Source organism: Pleurodeles waltl, chromosome 2_1 (assembly GCF_031143425.1).
Source record: "Pleurodeles waltl isolate 20211129_DDA chromosome 2_1, aPleWal1.hap1.20221129, whole genome shotgun sequence".
Taxonomy (NCBI): Eukaryota; Metazoa; Chordata; class Amphibia; order Caudata; family Salamandridae; genus Pleurodeles; species Pleurodeles waltl.
Window position 1 is genome coordinate 681,271,705 of NC_090438.1, and position 18,244 is coordinate 681,289,948.

The following is an 18,244-nucleotide window of genomic DNA, read 5'->3' on the forward strand; positions in this document are numbered from 1 at the left end:
TAGTTCATATTGTCACTTACCCAGCAAGGTCTTACTGTGACCTTTGTAATGCATTTGTTTGAAGAGGCTGATCCATAGTTTACCATCCACTCCATTTGTCATGCTGCAGTTGGACCTTAATTTGGTAATCACCTACTTGATGTGCGCACCTTTCGATTCCCTGCACATTGCTCTCTTCATCTTCCTACTATAAAGACAGCTTTCCTCCTTGCATAACTTCGTCCAGGCAAGTGTTTGAACTCCTGAAGGGAACTCATAAATCACTTTTTTTTCTGAACCAAAGCTGCATTCTTGCCCACGCCATTCTACATAGGACAAACCATCACCTTGCTGACTTTCTATGTATTGCCTCATTCCTCCAAGGTGAAAGTACAGCTTCATTTTCCTGACCCAAACGGGCACTTAGATTCTATCTAGCCTGAACCAGGGCTACTTACAGGGTAACCAACTTTTCCTCTGCTTCTCTGGGGCTAAGAAAAGCAAAATGGTGCAAAAGAGGAATTCTCAAGATGGAGTGTGCTGTGCATTAGGATCTGTTACGGGCTACCAAAGAAGCAGCCTCCAAAAGGCTTGTGCATTCATTCCCCCAGGGCAAAGGCTGCTACTGCTGTGCTAGTGTGCAATGTGACAGTCATGAACATTTGTCAGGCGTCCGTCCCTCAAATTCGCAAAGCTTAACTGCCTAGATAGCCAGGGCCATTGGGATGGACAATTTCCTCGTTCTTTCCTGCAGGATTTCTTAGTGTGAGCCATTCCACAGACCCACCACCAGAGGATGTGTACTGCTTTAATATCTATTTACAAGGTGAGGAATCTGCGGTTAGAAGTGTATCAGAAAAACAAGTTACTGATTTTCTGTAGCGTCTTTTCTGAAGGAAAATTCTAGTTGCAGATTCCTCAACTTTTCAATACTTGAGCCAGAAACGTTTCAGCAGTACCCCTGTGCACCAGTAGGTGGTGTCATGCAGCTCTGCACTGTTGGTGCTCCACTCCGGATATGACGTTTGGAACCTATATAGACACCACTCCTGCATACATGCCTCTGTTCCTTTCTTTCTGCACCACTAGAGGTGGATCACGACCTCTCTTGTCGCACAGAGAAACTCAGCGCCTACCTAAGAAAACACAAATTCAAAATGCTCACATTGGCTCAGGTGCTTCTCTGCTCTGGACCCTGGATGGTAGCGCTAGACTTGCAGGATGTGTATTTCCACATCCGTGTCCCGCTGGCCTGTGGTCGTTGCCTGCGGAACACAGTAGACAGCGACCATTTCCAGTTTGTTATGCTCCCCTTTGACCTCATCAATGCCCCTCAGATGTTCACAAAGGTGATGATGGTGGTTGCAGCTCATCGGCGACCGTTAGGGGTCGCAGTCTTCCCCTAACTTGATGACTGCCTGTTGAAGGAAGGCTCACCCCAGGCAGCTGTCACCCACCTCCAGACTAGGGTGAACATTCTGCATTTCCTAGGATTCACTGTCAACATGCCAAAGTCACACTTGACTAATTCTCAGACTCTCACTTTCATCTTAGCTGTTCTGGACACGGTGTAGTTTTGGGCTCATCCTCCCACACGCAAGTCCGCATTATTCATTCTATGATACCAATGTTTCAGTCTCTATCCTGGATTTCAATGAGACCGACTCTGAGGCTGTTGGGCCCCATAGCCTCCAGCGTCCTCTTAGTTACACATGCCCATTTCCCATAGCCTCCTGCATCCTTTTAGTTACACATGCAAGTTGGCTTATGAGGGTTCTGCAGTGGGATCTGAAGCTCAATTGGGCACAGCATCGGGGAAATCTTCCCAACTTGGTCCAGATCTCAGAGGGAGACCTGAAGTGGTGGCTGACGAATCACAGTTGGGTCAGTGGCAGACCCCTCCCAACCCAGAGCTCACAATGGTGACAGAAGCATCGCTCCTGGGTTGAGGTGGGAATCCTGGACAGGTGTCGATCAGAGGACTTTGGTCACTGCCTGAATCTCTGCTCCATATCAACTTGTTGAAATTGAAAGCAGTTCACATGGCATTGAGAACCTTCCTTGGATCCATCAAAGGAAGGGTAGTTCTGGTGTTCACGGACAAAACCACCACCATGTGGTAATACAACAAACAGGGCTTGTGGGGTTGTGGACTGTACCAGGAGGGGCTACTCCTCTAGACATAGCTGGAACGTTAGGACATTTTCCTTGTCATACAGCACCTAGCAGGATCTCTGGACGCAAGGGCAGGCAAACTCTTCTGTTGATGCCTTACAAATCACGTCTGCATCCGGAGGTGGTGCAAGGTATCCTTTAAGACTGGGGAGAACCTTGGCTTAAACTTTTTGCCACCACTGAGAACGTCCAGCGTCCGCTTCTGCGCACTAGAGTTTCCAAAGTTGCTCTTGTCTGGAGAAAAGTTCCTCATCCATTGGATCTCTGAACCTTGGTATGCATTTCCCAAATATCATTCCTACCCAAAGTTCACAAAAAGATCAGGACCGACCAGGCCCAAGTCATCCTGGTGGCTCCAGATTGGGGCCAGTACTACTGAGCATGAGCATCTGTTCTCCAGTCAGACTGCTCCTTCAGAAGGATCTCCTCTTGCAGCAACTGTGCAGGATTCCACATATGAACCTACGCACACTTCACGTTTATGCAGGGACATTGAGCAGTGATAGTCGAGTTTTTGTTTGTGGCTTGGTGTTTCTTACACTGTGTGGGCTCCCTTTGTGCACCTCTTGCGGAGATGGTTTTTAGCCTAGCAAGGTCTTTCTCTGGGCAACCTTAAAGATTCTCAGTCTTTTTGACTTTCTTCCAGATGCTGGATAAACTCTCCCTGTTTAAGTTGCCCATTGTGACTCCGTTTTTAAAACGTTTAGAACATATTGTTCGATGGCATATGTTGCTGCAGATACACATGTTTAGCACAGTCCGCTGCCTGGTGTTGGGCTCGGAGTATTACAAGTTGTTTTTCTTCGAAGAAGTCTTTTTTTGATCACGGGACCGAAGGACTCCTCCCTCTTCGGCTCCATTGCGCATGGGCGTCGACTCCATCTTAGATTGTTTTTTTCCGCTGTCGGGTTAGGACGTATTCCTTTTCGCTCCGTGTTTCGGTTCGGAAAGTTAGTCAGAATCTCGGAAGAAAGCGTCGGTATTGTTCCGTTCGGTATCGGGATAGTTAGGTACATCGACACCGATCATCGGAAGACTTTGGGGTAGCTTCGATCCCCCATCGGGGCCTGGTCGGCCCGACCGCGTGCGACATCGAAGCCGATGGAACGGACCCCGTTCCGTTTCTGCCCAAAATGTCACAGTAAGTATCCTTATACAGATCAGCACTTGGTCTGTAACTTGTGCTTGTCCCCCGAGCACAAGGAGGATACCTGTGAGGCCTGTCGAGCCTTCCGGTCCAGAAAAACACTCCGGGACCGAAGAGCCAGGCGTCTACAAATGGCGTCCACGCCGACAAAACAACGTTTCGACGACGAAGAGGAAACATTCTCGGTTCCGGACTCAGAATCCGGAGACTCCGACGTCGAACAACAACAAACAGTGAGTAAGACGTCGAAAATAAAGACCATCGAAAAAACAAAAGCCCAGGGGACGCCACTGCCAACAGGCCATGGCTCGACCCATAAAACCGGCGACCCGTCGAAGGCGCCGAAAAAGGGCACGCCCATAGCGAAGACACCCGACTCCGGTCGAGGGACCGCCATGGAGCAACCTCGGAGCCGAGATAGCGGCTCCGAGAAGCAAAAACAAGATGCCGGCACCGAAAAACATCGGCACCGAGACACACTGCCGAAAGCCACAAAATTCAGTCGGTACCGAAGCCGAAAAAAGATTCTCTCTCGGCGCCGAAAAGTTCCACACCTCCTTCCTACACAGAGGAACGAGGGATAAGTGGCCAGATGCACAGATTTGGACAAGAGCTCCAAAGTGTAGAATCAGACTACACACAAAAGAGACTGTACATCCAACAAGACACAGGGAAGATATCAACTCTTCCCCCAATAATGAGAAAAAGAAGGATCGGATTTCTCAAGGATGACGCACAACCACAAGCCAAAGTGGTTAAAAAAGTCACGCCTCCGCCCTCTCCACCACAACAGGCATCGCCGGCACAAACTCCGCCACAAATGCACTCACCAGCGCAAACTACTGTAAGTCAAGATAATCAGGATCAAGACGCTTGGGACCTATACGACACCCCAGTGCCGGACAATGATCCTGATTCATACCCCACAAAGCCGTCACCGCCAGAGGACAGTACCTCATACTCGCAACTGGTGGCTAGGGCAGCAGAATTCCACAATGTCCAACTGCATTCCGATCCTATAGAGGATGATTTTTTATTTAACACCCTCTCGGCTACACATAGCCAATATCAATGTCTCCCAATGCTACCAGGGATGTTACGGCACGCAAAACAAATTTTTGAAGAGCCCGTAAAATCAAGAGCCATCACCCCAAGGGTGGATAAGAAATACAAACCACCACCCACAGACCCAGTGTTTATTACTTCGCAGTTACCACCTGACTCCGTAGTAGTAGGGGCAGCTCGCAAAAGAGCAAATTCCCATACATCTGGCGACGCCCCACCTCCGGACAAAGAAAGCCGAAAATTTGATGCGGCAGGAAAAAGAGTAGCATCAAAGGCAGCCAACCAGTGGCGCATCGCAAATTCTCAAGCGCTGCTAGCCCGATATGACCGCGCACACTGGGATGAGATGCAACTTCTCATAGACCATCTTCCCCAGGAATACCAAAAAAGGGCGCAGCAAATAGTTGAAGAGGGTCAAACGATCTCAAACAATCAAATACGCTCTTCAATGGACGCAGCCGATACTGCAGCGAGAACAGTCAACACTGCTGTCACCATAAGGAGACACGCTTGGCTCCGCACTTCAGGGTTCAAACCTGAAATCCAGCAGGCTGTCCTTAATATGCCCTTCAACGAGAAACAACTTTTTGGCCCTGAAGTGGACACAGCCATTGAAAAACTTAAAAAGGACACAGACACGGCCAAAGCCATGGGCGCACTCTACTCCCCGCAGAGCAGAGGCTCTTTTAGAAAAACTCCATTTAGAGGGGGGTTTCGTGGCCAACCCACAGACACCACCAGCCAACAAACAAGAACCACACCATATCAGGGTTCATTCCAAAGGGGAGGTTTCAGGGGATATAGAGGGGGTCAATTCCCAAGGAGTAGGGGAAGATTCCAGACTCCAAAAACACCTCCACCTAAACAGTGACTTTCAAGTCACACAACCCCTTCACTCAACACCAGTGGGGGGAAGACTAAGCCAATTCTACCAATCTTGGCAGCAGATTACAACAGACAATTGGGTATTAGCAATAATCCAACATGGCTATTGCATAGAATTCCACAAATTCCCACCAAACATCCCTCCAAAAACACGCAAAATGTCACCACAACATTTAGAACTTTTAGGACTAGAAGTTCAAGCACTACTGCAAAAGAATGCAATAGAGTTAGTACCAGTACAACAAAAAAACACAGGAGTTTACTCCCTGTACTTTCTAATTCCAAAAAAAGACAAAACATTAAGACCAATATTAGATCTCAGGACACTAAATACCTACATCATATCGGACCACTTTCACATGGTCACACTACAAGACATCATTCCACTGCTCAAACAGCAAGATTACATGACCACATTAGACCTAAAAGATGCGTACTTTCATATACCGATACACCCTTCTCACAGAAAGTACCTAAGGTTCGTATTCAAAGGAATACATTACCAATTCAAGGTGTTGCCATTCGGAATAACAACTGCACCAAGAGTATTCACAAAATGTCTAGCAGTAGTAGCAGCACATATCAGGAGACAACAAATACATGTGTTTCCTTACCTAGACGATTGGCTAATCAAGACCAACACAGTAAAAAAGTGCACAAACAACACCACATGTCATACAAACCCTTCACAAACTGGGTTTCTCCATCAACTATACAAAGTCACACCTCGAACCGTGTCAGACACAACAATATCTAGGGGCAACCATCAACACATCCAAAGGAATTGCCACTCCAAGTCCACAAAGAGTTCAAGCATTCCAAAAGGTAATAAGTGCTATGTTTCCAAACCAAAAGATACAAGCAAAATTTGTGCTAAAACTTCTAGGCATGATGTCATCATGCATAGCCATTGTCCCAAACGCAAGACTACACATGCGACCCTTACAACAGTGCCTAGCATCACAATGGTCACAAGCACAGGGTCAACTTCTAGATCTGGTGTTGGTAGACCGCCAAACATACCTCTCGCTTCTATGGTGGAACAGCAACAATTTAAACAAAGGGCAGACATTTCAGGACCCAGTGCCTCAATACGTTATAACAACAGATGCTTCCATGACAGGGTGGGGAGCACACCTCAATCACCACAGCATTCAAGGACAATGGGACGTACAACAAACAAAATTTCATATAAATTACCTAGAACTGTTAGCAGTATTTCTAGCGTTAAAAGCCTTTCAACCCATAATAACACACAAATACATTCTTGTCAAAACAGACAACATGACAACAATGTATTATTTAAACAAACAAGGAGGAACACACTCAACTTGTTCGCAACAAAAGAAAACGCAAAATGCCAAAACTTCGCATCCAGGTACCCACACCGCGAATCACAAGGCAATGCTCTATGGATGAGTTGGTCAGGGATATTTGCATACGCTTTTCCCCCTCTCCCTCTCCTTCCATATCTAGTAAACAAATTGAGTCAAAACCAACTCAAACTCATACTGATAGCACCCACATGGGCAAGACAACCTTGGTATACAACTCTACTAGACCTTTCACTAGTACCGCATGTCAAACTACCCAACAGACCAGATCTGTTAACACAACACAAACAATAGATCAGGCATCCAAACCCAGCATCATTGAATCTAGCAATTTGGCTCCTGAAATCCTAGAATTCGGACACTTAGACCTCACACAAGAATGTATGGAGGTCATAAAACAAGCTAGAAAAGCTTCCACTAGACACTGCTATGCATCTAAGTGGAAAAGATTTGTTTGCTACTGCCATACCAATCAAATCCAACCATTGCATGCCTCTACAAAGGACATAGTGGGATACTTACTACATTTGCAAAAAGCAAACCTCGCTTTTTCATCTATAAAAATACACCTCGCAGCAATATCTGCTTACCTACAAACTACTCATTCATCGTCTCTATTTAGAATACCAGTTATTAAAGCATTCATGGAAGGGCTAAAAAGAATTATACCACCAAGAACACCACCAGTTCCTTCATGGAACCTTAACATCGTCTTAACAAGACTCATGGGTCCACCTTTTGAACCCATGCATTCCTGTGAAATGCAATATCTAACGTGGAAAGTCGCATTTCTCATTGCAATCACATCCCTCAGAAGAGTAAGTGAAATACAGGCATTTACCATACAAGAACCATTTATTCAAATACACAAAAATAAAATAGTTCTAAGAACAAATCCAAAATTTCTACCAAAAGTAATCTCACCATTCCATTTAAATCAAACAGTAAAATTACCAGTGTTCTTCCCACAGCCAGATTCCGTGGCTGAAAGGGCACTACATACATTAGACATCAAAAGAGCACTAATGTACTACATTGACAGAACAAAGCTAATCAGGAAAACAAAACAACTGTTCATAGCTTTTCAAAAACCACACATAGGAAATCCAATCTCTAAACAAGGCATTGCTAGATGGATAGTCAGATGTATTCAAACATGCTATCTTAAAGCCAAGAGAGAATTGCCTATTACACCAAAGGCACACTCAACCAGAAAGAAAGGTGCTACAATGGCCTTTCTAGGAAACATTCCTATGAGCGAAATATGTAAGGCTGCAACCTGGTCTACGCCTCATACATTTACTAAACACTACTGTGTAGATGTACTAAATGCACAACAAGCTACAGTAGGCCAAGCTGTACTAAGAACATTATTCCAAACTACTTCAACTCCTACAGGCTAAACCACCGCTTTTAGGGGAGGTAACTGCTTTATAGTCTATGCTAAACATGTGTATCTGCAGCAACATATGCCATCGAACTGAAAATGTCACTTACCCAGTGTACATCTGTTCGTGGCATTAGTCGCTGCAGATTCACATGTGCCCTCCCGCCTCCCCGGGAAGCCTGTAGCCGTTTAGAAGTAAATCTTAAATCTTAAACATTTGTACATTTGTAAATAATTATTATAAACTTTTTATGTACATACGTATTCACTCCATTGCATGGGCACTATTTATAGCAAACAACTCCAGCCTCACCCTCTGCGGGGAAAACAATCTAAGATGGAGTCGACGCCCATGCGCAATGGAGCCGAAGAGGGAGGAGTCCTTCGGTCCCGTGACCAAAAAAGACTTCTTCGAAGAAAAACAACTTGTAATACTCCGAGCCCAACACCAGGCAGCGGACTGTGCTAAACAGGTGAATCTGCAGCGACTAATGCCACGAACAGATGTACACTGGGTAAGTGACATTTTCATTCCTGCCTACTCCTTTTGTGATGCTAGGATTGGACCTGACCTGCTCTTTGCAGCTCTTGACTCTAACAGCAGTGCTTTTGGTGCCCATTACATCAGCCACCAGGGTCAGTCTGCTTCAGGCTCTGGCAATCCAACTTCTTCCTTGACAAACTGGCCCTTCAAACGCGTGCCTCTTTGCTACCAAAGGTGGTGACCCCTTTTCACATTGGCCTGAGCATTGTTCTGCCTGTGTTCCACGCCCCACCTCAACCGTCCAAGGAGGAGTGTCTCCAGTGTGTAAACCCTAAAAGAGTGCTTTACTTTTATATTGTTCACACCAAAGAGTATCAGGTAGACAATTGGCCCTTCATTGGGTTCACCAGAGTTAGGAAAGGCAAGGGTGGGCTATCTTGTCTAGAAACAAATAATCTCCAGATGGCTGGTTATCTGCTGCTCTCTGGCAAAGATGCAACCCCCTGAGGGCTTGCAGACTTATGCCGCCAGGGCCACTACTGATGTCCTGGACATCTGCCAAGCTTCCTGCAGTCACGAAGCACTACTTCTTGGACAGCCAGGTTGATCATGGTCATTTCGCCCATTCCGGTCCTCCAGAAATGATTTGGTTTAGGCCAGTTTGCATACCCATCTCCATGGAGCTTTTCTTGGATATCTATTATAAGTTGAGGAATATATAGTAGCACTGGTAAGATGCTGCTCACTGGCCAAAACTAAAACATTGTTTTTTATGTGGCTCACCTTTTGGCACGGGACTCATCACGAAATAAACTGATGTCGGAACCTATCTAGGCATTGAGCATCGCATTGTCACTTCTGATACAGGCAACTCCACCTGCTGGTGTTCATGGGTACTGCTCAAGATTTTCTAGATCCACTCTGACACATGGGGAATATTCTAAGGTGAGAATCCTGCGGTTTTAATCTCTACCAGACCAAACATTACTAAAGGTAAGTAACTTGTTTATTTGGACATATTTTGTGGCATGGTGTGGTACTTGGCAGATAGACTCTCCGCCCCCCCCCCCCAGGCAAAGTTATTTACGTTTTATTATTTGTCTTATTACTAGCCTGGCAAGGCTTTGCTCTGGGTACAGTCAAAGGGTACTATACCTTTTGTCTCTTTTGTGGTCACCTGATGAGCCTTCACTGTTTAAGTCTCCAATTGTTATGTGTTTTTTTTTTTTTTTTTTTTGTTTTTAAAGGTTACAACACTTCTTTCCTCCCTTCCCCATTGTCATGCCACAGTGGAACCTTAATTTGGTCTGTAGCTTCTAATGTGGACTCCATACGGGCCACTTCACAGCTGCCCTTTACAGCTTCTTACCCCCAAGAAAATGTTTCTCGTTGTTATTATCTCAATGCAATGAGTGAGTGAGCTTCAAGCTCTCTGTTCCAACCTGCTGTACACTATCTTCTTAGACAAACTGGTTCTGGGGATCAGAGCATCCTTTTTTACTAAAGTTGTGACACTGTTCCATGTCATTCAAAGCATCACCTTGCTAGCATTCTATGCTCTTCCTCACCCGTCTACTGAGGAGGAGATACTTCATCATTTGGACTCCTAAAGTGCACTGAGTTGTAGACAATCCGCTCTTTGTGGGGTTCTCTGAAGCAAGAAAAGGCATGTCAGTGCAGAAGAGAACCATCTCCTGCTGGATCATTCTCTGCATTAATATCTGATACACATTTTCTGAAAAATACCCTCCATAGGGACTGCGGTCACATTCTGCCAGGGCCAAAGCTGCTACTACTGTATTGGCATGCGGAATCCCTGTGCTGTACATTTGCCAGTCAGCTTCATAGGCGTCCCGCCATTTGTTCACTAAGTCTTGATAGTTTTGTCGAGAGTGTCATTTTGTTTGCTCGGTCCTGCAGGACTTTTTGGTTTGATTCCATCCCCAGACCCACTTCCAGTTAGGTACTGCTTTGGTATCTATTCAAAAGGTGAGGAACCTGGGGCTAGAAGTCTCTATCAAAAGAACAAGTTACTTAGCTAATCTCTTTTTGGTAGAATCTCTATTGAACCGCAGATTCCTCACCAAGCCTCCCATCCTCCCTGTTCTGGGGTTGGACTGTCCTTTAATAAAATACTAAATCTAGGAATCTGCACACTGGTCAGCCTATATAGGCTCTGCATGTCAGTTCCGAAGTGGGAGTGTCAATGTAGAGGCTCACAGCACCTTTATCAGAGCGTATAGATACTGCTGGGAAGTTTCTGGATCCAGTCTGACACTTGGAGAATATTAAAAAGATGAGTAATCGAAGCTAGATATCAAAAAGAGCAAAACCGAAGGAAAATAACTTTGTCTTCTGGTTGAGACTCTGTTTAATAGCATATTCCTCACCAACTCACACTCTTTACTGTTCTCTGAAATTGACTCATGCTGTTTCTTAATGATTTGTTAAATGTAAAACATCTGCACGCTGCACTGATTTCCATAGTTCCATGCCTGTTGGCGCGGACAGAGATGAGAAACAAACTGACATTAGCACGTACAGGTGGCATTTATATGTGGGCTTCAACGTGCTATCCGGAGCAGGCGAATCTGAAGTGGAGCCGCACTGTGCCACCTATCAGCGCATAAGGGAATTGCTGAAAAGTTTCCGGAACCAGTCTGGCTTTTGGGGCAAGTTCACAAAGTGAGGAATCTGCAGATCTACCAGAAAAGGTGTTACCGGAGGTAAGTAACTTGTTCATTTGGAAAGAAGGCTTGAAAGTCAAGAATAATCAAAATAGTTGCGGTGATCCCCAGCTTTGACAAGGTGCCCATAAATATCTTAGCTTGCTTCATTGGTCGCCCCTGTTCAGGTTCAGTGGAGATACAGGCGGCCCAATGATGGTCAAGAAACCTGACTGTCACCAGATGGAGAGTGCAGAAAACTTAACATTGGTGAAAGTTTTTATACAGTGGTGGCAGTATCTATCAGGGCTGCCAACACACTGGCAAACCTTGCCCAGTATGACTGTCAGATGTGGTATAATATGGGATGCTATCTTGACCGCTTACCTGACAGTATAAAAACTGAATCAAAGGCAATGCTCAGTTAGTGGGACAAAATCAGTTTCTGCAATCACTGCTACAGCAGTGGACAGTGCATCAATTTAGGTAGTTGGCAGGTGCAACTGTCTTACCCAGATAGGGTTGATTACGTTCTGCCTCTCAGACCACAGGTGCAGAGTAGGATCCTAGACATGTCACACAATGGAGAATCCTTGACGATGGTGTAGGTAAAGCTCTCCAGTCTATTAAACCTGACAATAATAATCCTTTAACCTGCACCATGAAATGGCAGCAACAAACGGATCACATGGATAATCATTCTCCGCTCACCTAATAATTATAATTCAACTGGTTGTCTATGATGAGTACTTAAGGGTAAACCCAGAGGGTTTTTACCATGTTTTTTTAAATTAAATCGAGTGAGATAAGAAAGAAATAGTTTAACTTTGCTTCCATGAGTGATCTTTGTTTGTTTTTGGCTTTAACCTGTAAGCATCCCCAATTCAGCCATTTTTAAATTTCCCTACAACACCTGATAAGATCATCGTTTGGACATGGGGATCTATCCTGATGACTTGTGATGAGTCAATCCTTTAAAGTAGAAAGCCCACCATTTATCTCCCGTTAAGTGGTGGGGAGTCCAGCCGGTGTCTTAGTGAAGGGACAGAAAGACCTTGAAAATTTCCAAGTAGGGTTCTGATCAGCAATTCTTCCCCTACTGTGTCAACATAAGTTTTACTGAGATAGAAATTAGACTGGAGCATGGAGGAGTTCTTAAAAAAAAATTTAAAAAAATCCCAGTTTTGAGGGTTGCGGGGTGGCCGTGACCTGATGCAAAATGGAGTAGGGTGCTTTTCCTTTGTGCTCCTGACCCCAGAGACTTTTCCCACGCGATTGTCTGCATCAGGGTCTCTCCTCCGCCACCTTGGCGATCAGCTAGTCTGTGGACTGTAGCTGGGTTTGCGGGAGAGATCCGCTGGCAGCTGGTAACACACGCAGGTGGCATAGGCTGTGGTGCTGCCTGGAGCGGGAACACAGACCCCGCAGCAGGCATCTTTCCTGGGGTTTGGAGATGCTCACCATGGGCTGCGCTGACTGCAGCAGCACTTGACTCTGCACCCGATTGCTGCGCTACCACACTGGGACAGGTGCGAAACTGCACTCCTCTGGACTTTTGTGAGAGATCGGATCTGGGGGTGAGTAGCGTACCTCTTGCAAACCTACCCCAACCTGGAGGCCTACAACACTACCCTGTAATCTGCTGCATTTGTGGATAGTTCCCCACCTTCTCTGGACTACGCCAGCCACATGAAGACCCTTGCAGAGCCTGGTGTACCATCCAGGCCAGGAGGCATTTGGGCTGGCCCCTGTGGGTCTGTGCGGTGAGTGTGCCTGCTTGGGACCAGCTCGGACCCTGCGTGTGCTGCCGCCCTACCCCCCTACACTCACCAAGAAGCTGTATACTGCGGTCTGAGCCCTGGAGCTGTCACTTACAAGTGGCCGAGTGTCACAGCTTGATCCCCACCAAGGATTTGCATGGGGAACGTGGGACTGCAGAGAGTAAGAGCTATGCCCATCTGACTGTGATCCAGCTGAGTACTCCCTCACTCTCTGCCAGAGGCCTGCTGTGACTGGTGGGGTCCCATAGTTAAATTTGAAGCCTACTTGCCTAATCCCACGGACATTGTCTTGCTATCGCACACGCCCCAAGTAGACACTCAGTAACCTGTTTGAGCTGGAGAGACTCTCCTAGGGCTTGCGCCCTGTGCTTGAGACCTGATAGGTGCTTGTGTCTGCACCAGCCTTTGCATCATGACTGGTGGGCTGTAGGAGTGACTGACCTGCCTGAGGTGTTATATGTGGCATACATCGGTCTGTCTAGGCCTGCTGGGTTGTCTGAGCCAAGGGTTGTGAGCTCTACTAAACCCTGCACCCTGTCTTTCAGCCTTGGGACTCCTGCCTGCATGGCTTTGCCTCCCTACACCTACCCCAGGCCTTTCCCCACCCGGGAATGACACAACCTATGGCTCTGCAGCTGGCCCGGGAGGCCCCCATCTGCCAGTGGGTGCTCTGACATGCCTCGGGCGAATCGATCAAGGCAATGCCTGGATCCACGGCTAAGGATCTCTCTCTCACTTTCCTGTGAGAAGACGCAGCTACCAACCAGGTAGTCCTCAACTGAGATGAAAGAGGTACCCCTGGGGCCCCACCACTTCAGCTCTCCATTACTCCCTTGATAAGGGGATGAACGGCTACCATCTACAGCCTGCCACATTACACACCATTGGCCGGCTCAGGAATTTGCGGACGGATGACCTTACCTACAGCCTGGTCTTTGGGGCCTGCCTTACTCACCACTCGACTTCTGGTTGGGGCGAGCGAAGCTGTCCCTTCTCAGTCAGGAGGGTGGATGTAGGCATCGCCAGGTTGACTTTGTATTCTTCCACAGACCCTGCTATCATGGGCCTCAGGGGTCCGATGAGCCCCAGACATACATTTGCTGCCAGCCAGCCCCTCAAATCCAGATCCTTGGGGAGTGACTTCCTCTGGTCAGCCGTCGTTATGCGCTGTCCCCAAACACTTTTGGATCAACTGTTTAGGCCCAGTTGGCCTGATGTTATTGTTGTACTTAATGTGCACTTCTCTTCATCTAGGCCGCATGTCACCCGGAGATGATACTCCTGTCAACTTTCCAGAGAGGGTGGTGATATAATCCTGGGTGGGCACTTCAGCCTGCTCTGGGACCCATCACTGGATCAGATTGCAGCCATCTTCCAGGGAACTGGTGCCATGTCAGCAACTTTTAAGTGCAAAATAACATCTGGGTGTAGTTGACACCTGGAGGGACTGCCACCAAGATATTAGAGATTTCTCATTCTTTTCCAATGTTCATCAGTTATACTCGCACATCGACTACTTTTTCCTCACACACTCCCTACTATGCAATCTAGACTTCGCCCTCATTTGTGACAACTCAATCTCTGACCATGCACATGTGGAATTGACATGGAATAGTTGCGGGGGAGAATGGGTCTCCTCCCTTCCCGCCCTGGTGCCTGCATCTATCACTGCTAATGGATAAGTTAAGTTGTAAGGCAATCCGCACTGCGATAACAAACTGCTTTGACTCTAACACCCACCCCGACATCTCAGCGCACACAGTCTGGGATGGGTTTAAAGCTACCATCAGTGGTGAGATTACCTCTGTTTCCATTGCCCAGGTGAGAGACCAGGTTGGTCGAGACAGGTCTAACTGCAAAGGTCAAAGACCTGGAACGACATGACATCGCCTCCCCTTCCAGGCACAATAAATGCTAGCTCGCCCTCTTGCAGTGCCAGTTGTGCTTGCACTGCACCAATAAGGTGGAGCGTACCTTTCTTGTGCTCAAACAAAGTTACTATGGGGGGGGGGGGGATTAAGGGTGGGTAATAAGGTAGGGACTTTTTGGCACGCAGTCTTCAGCAACAGAGAGTCCAAGCTCACATCCTGGACCACCTCTGACACTGCTAAACAGGCATTCCACAGTTTCTGTCAGGCTCTGTACATGAGCGAGGAGGCCCCCTCCGATGCCATCACCAATTACTTTATGGGGTGCCATTGGGACCCACATGGTACTGCTAGAAGCCCCCACCTCTTTTGACGAGCTCCAGAAGGCCCTGGAAAACTTTACCGAAGGGTAAGACCCTTGGGCCAGATGGCCTTGCCTGTAGCCTTTTACCACAAGTTTCCTCCACAACTACAAGATCAACTAATAGCCATCATCAACAACTTCACAGCTGCTTTTGGACTCCCACCCACTATGTCCAAGACAGAGGTCTCTCTAATCCCAAAACTGGGCAAGGACCCGTCGCTTTGTGCCTCTTTTGACCCTATTGCGCTTCTGAATACCGATGCAAAACTATACTAAAATCTTAGCTAATAGGCTAGAGCCCTATCTCCTGGGCCTTATCTATCCGGTCCAAGTCAGTTTCATCCACAGCAGGCAGGGTGCAGACAGTATTCGCCACTTCGGCCATCTAGTTGAGAAAGCCCATTGATGTGCCATCCCGGCTTGCCTTTTCTCGCTTGACTGGGGAAAGGTATTTGATAGTCAGTTGGCCCTTCTTAAAAGCTGTACACCAGAAGATTGGATTAGATCCTGTGATGATTGACAGGATTATGGCCTCCTATGCCTCCCCTATCGCGAGAATTTGAGTTAGTAGAGGTCTGTCTCAGGCCATCCATTTGCCAAGGGGTACTAGACAGGGCTGCCCCAGTCCCTCCTTCTGTTTGAATTAGTGGTGGAGCCCCTGGCGACGGCCATTAGAAAAACTGAGGATATAGTGAGGATACTCTTCGGTGGACGTGCCCATAAGGTTGCCTTATTTGCTGACAACTTTCTGCTGACTCTCGTTCAACTGGAGAAATCCCTTCTGACGCTTGTCCACATACTCCAAACTTTAGAGGTAGTCTCCCACTTCAAGATCAAGCTGATCAAGTCTCAGGCTCTGAACCTAACTATCCCCTTAACAGATCTCCTGGCAGTCCAATCCCTCACACCTTTCCAGCGGGCCCCTAGAGCCATCCAGTACGTAGGCTCTGCCTCACTCCAACCTTAGCTTCCTGGGTGATGCAGTCAAGATGTCCCTCTTGTCAAAAATACTCGCTCTTCCAGTGCCTCCCTACACAGATTCCCCAGGTCAGATCCTGCGCCTTCAGCGAGACATCCACTCTTGTATATGGCTGGGGGTGGAGCGCCCTCACTTCTCCAACACAGTGCTGATGTTTCCCGAGACCGGGGGCAGTCGGGATGCCCTAACCTCCTTGAATATTACTGGATGGGACATCTCTGTTTTGTCTCAGAGTGGTTAGTGAGGAAATGCAATAAGCATTGGTTGCATATGGATTGTGCTGTTGCCTGTTGCCCCTCTGGGACTGAGCGTGACTCCCCAGACATGCCATTCCTACAAATACTGTATTGCAAATATGGGACAAAATTGTGGTAAAACAAGCCTTACTTGCTTTCCCTCACCCAACGCCCCTCTGGCGCGCAATCCAGACTTTCCTCCTGTACTACAGCACCACTCATCTAGCCACTTGAGAGAGGGCGACTGGCGTACTCTTAGGGACCTCTTTGAGGGAGAATCCTTCAAGATATTCGAACAATGTTGCCAGGAGTTCCACCTTCCTGAATCCACTGGACTACAGTGTTTTCAGCTACGCCACTAGCCCCTTACCTCACACCATCTAATGCATAGGGAGCCACCTGCAAACTGACTGCTTTCGAGGCCTTGATTGCGGGCTCATCTCATGCACATATCAGGTGCTCCAACATTCCTTCCCTATCCATACACATCCCTACCAATCACAATATCACACTGGCATTAGAGGCAAACTGCCCTCAAAATATTAAGAACACTTATGGTGTGATTTCCTGAGAATCATGGGGAAACTGCATATAAAGTTATGACGCGCTGGTACCTCACTCCTACCCGATTACATCTTTCCCTCAACCTCCCCATTATGTTAGTGTTGTTCCTCAACAACCGGAGACTTTCTACACATGTGGTGGTCATGTCCAGGCATTTCCACCTTCTGGAAAGAAATTCTTAGTCATATTAAGGGGACAATAGGCTACCCGATCCCAGATTCATACAAGACTGTGCTACTTGGGATTTAACCCCAATCCTTGCAGGCTGTGACTCATGCGGAGTGGCACTTGATCTCCCATATGTTGGGAGCTGCCAAGCAACTTATTGCACTACACTGGAAACAACCTGCTTCACACGTCTGTGGCAAGTCCTTGCCATGGAATTGCTATCTCACAGAGTAACCCATAAGGAGTAGAAATGCACCTGTATTTAGCATCCTCTTCTACAATACTTTTTTAGGTAGGAATTCACATGCTTTACACCACGTAGACTTAAAACCCTTCAGCTTGTTGATTGACCCCCGCCTCTTGGTTGGGATGCTGGTCATCTACCCTCTCTCCCCCATTAAATCCCTCTTCTTTCCCCCTTCAGGGACTTTAGACCCCATTAGAGGAATGCCCCTCGCCTAGTATGATTTGCTTCTTACGCTGTGCACACATTGATCTTTTGGTTCTGTTTTTCACCGGCTTAGGTTATGTTGTTGGGAGGGGTTCATTATCGTTGATACTGCGGTACTCCTTCTCTATACCCAGGATCCCAGGCCTCCCATTTATAATGTGTGTAATCTGTACCTTGTATCAACAGCTGTGGACGCTACTGTCCATCTAACGCACTGGATCACCGTAGTCTTGCAGCGTTCAAGGCATTAAGGCATTTGCTGTTGTCTCTTCTCCATAAAATTTTAATAAAGAGATGTTTAAAAAAAAATCCCTAGAGAACAAAAAATGTAAGTGGAAGTGTTAATATGTAGCAGACCATGGTATCTAAAGAAAAGAAAAGAAAAAAAAAATGGAACAGACCACTAACGCATTGGACACTGCATTGATAAAAGAAATGAAACAGTGGCATTTGTATGGACAAGTTGTGAGTGTATTGCACAGTTTAAAGCGCACACTATAAAGTCGGCTACATGTAAGTTGTGCATATTTAGAAATGTTCATTTTTTTAACAACATTGTTAAAATGGCAAATGTTTAAAAATAATAAATGCTAGTCTGGCAGTTGATTTCTGTGGTTAATCTGTCTGCTTCTAGAACACTGACAAAAACCAAAACAACAATTGAGATTTATTTATCGACTGAAATGACTGCAGCAACACTGTGTGTTTTCT

At 46.7% G+C, this 18,244-nt stretch overlaps 1 protein-coding gene across 3 annotated transcripts in view; it reads left to right on the plus strand.

Annotated features, from left to right (window-relative positions):
• Nucleotides 1-18,244, plus strand: part of PPP4R1 (protein phosphatase 4 regulatory subunit 1) — a 689,987-nt gene that overhangs the window by 638,175 nt on the left and 33,568 nt on the right. The window lies entirely within an intron of this gene.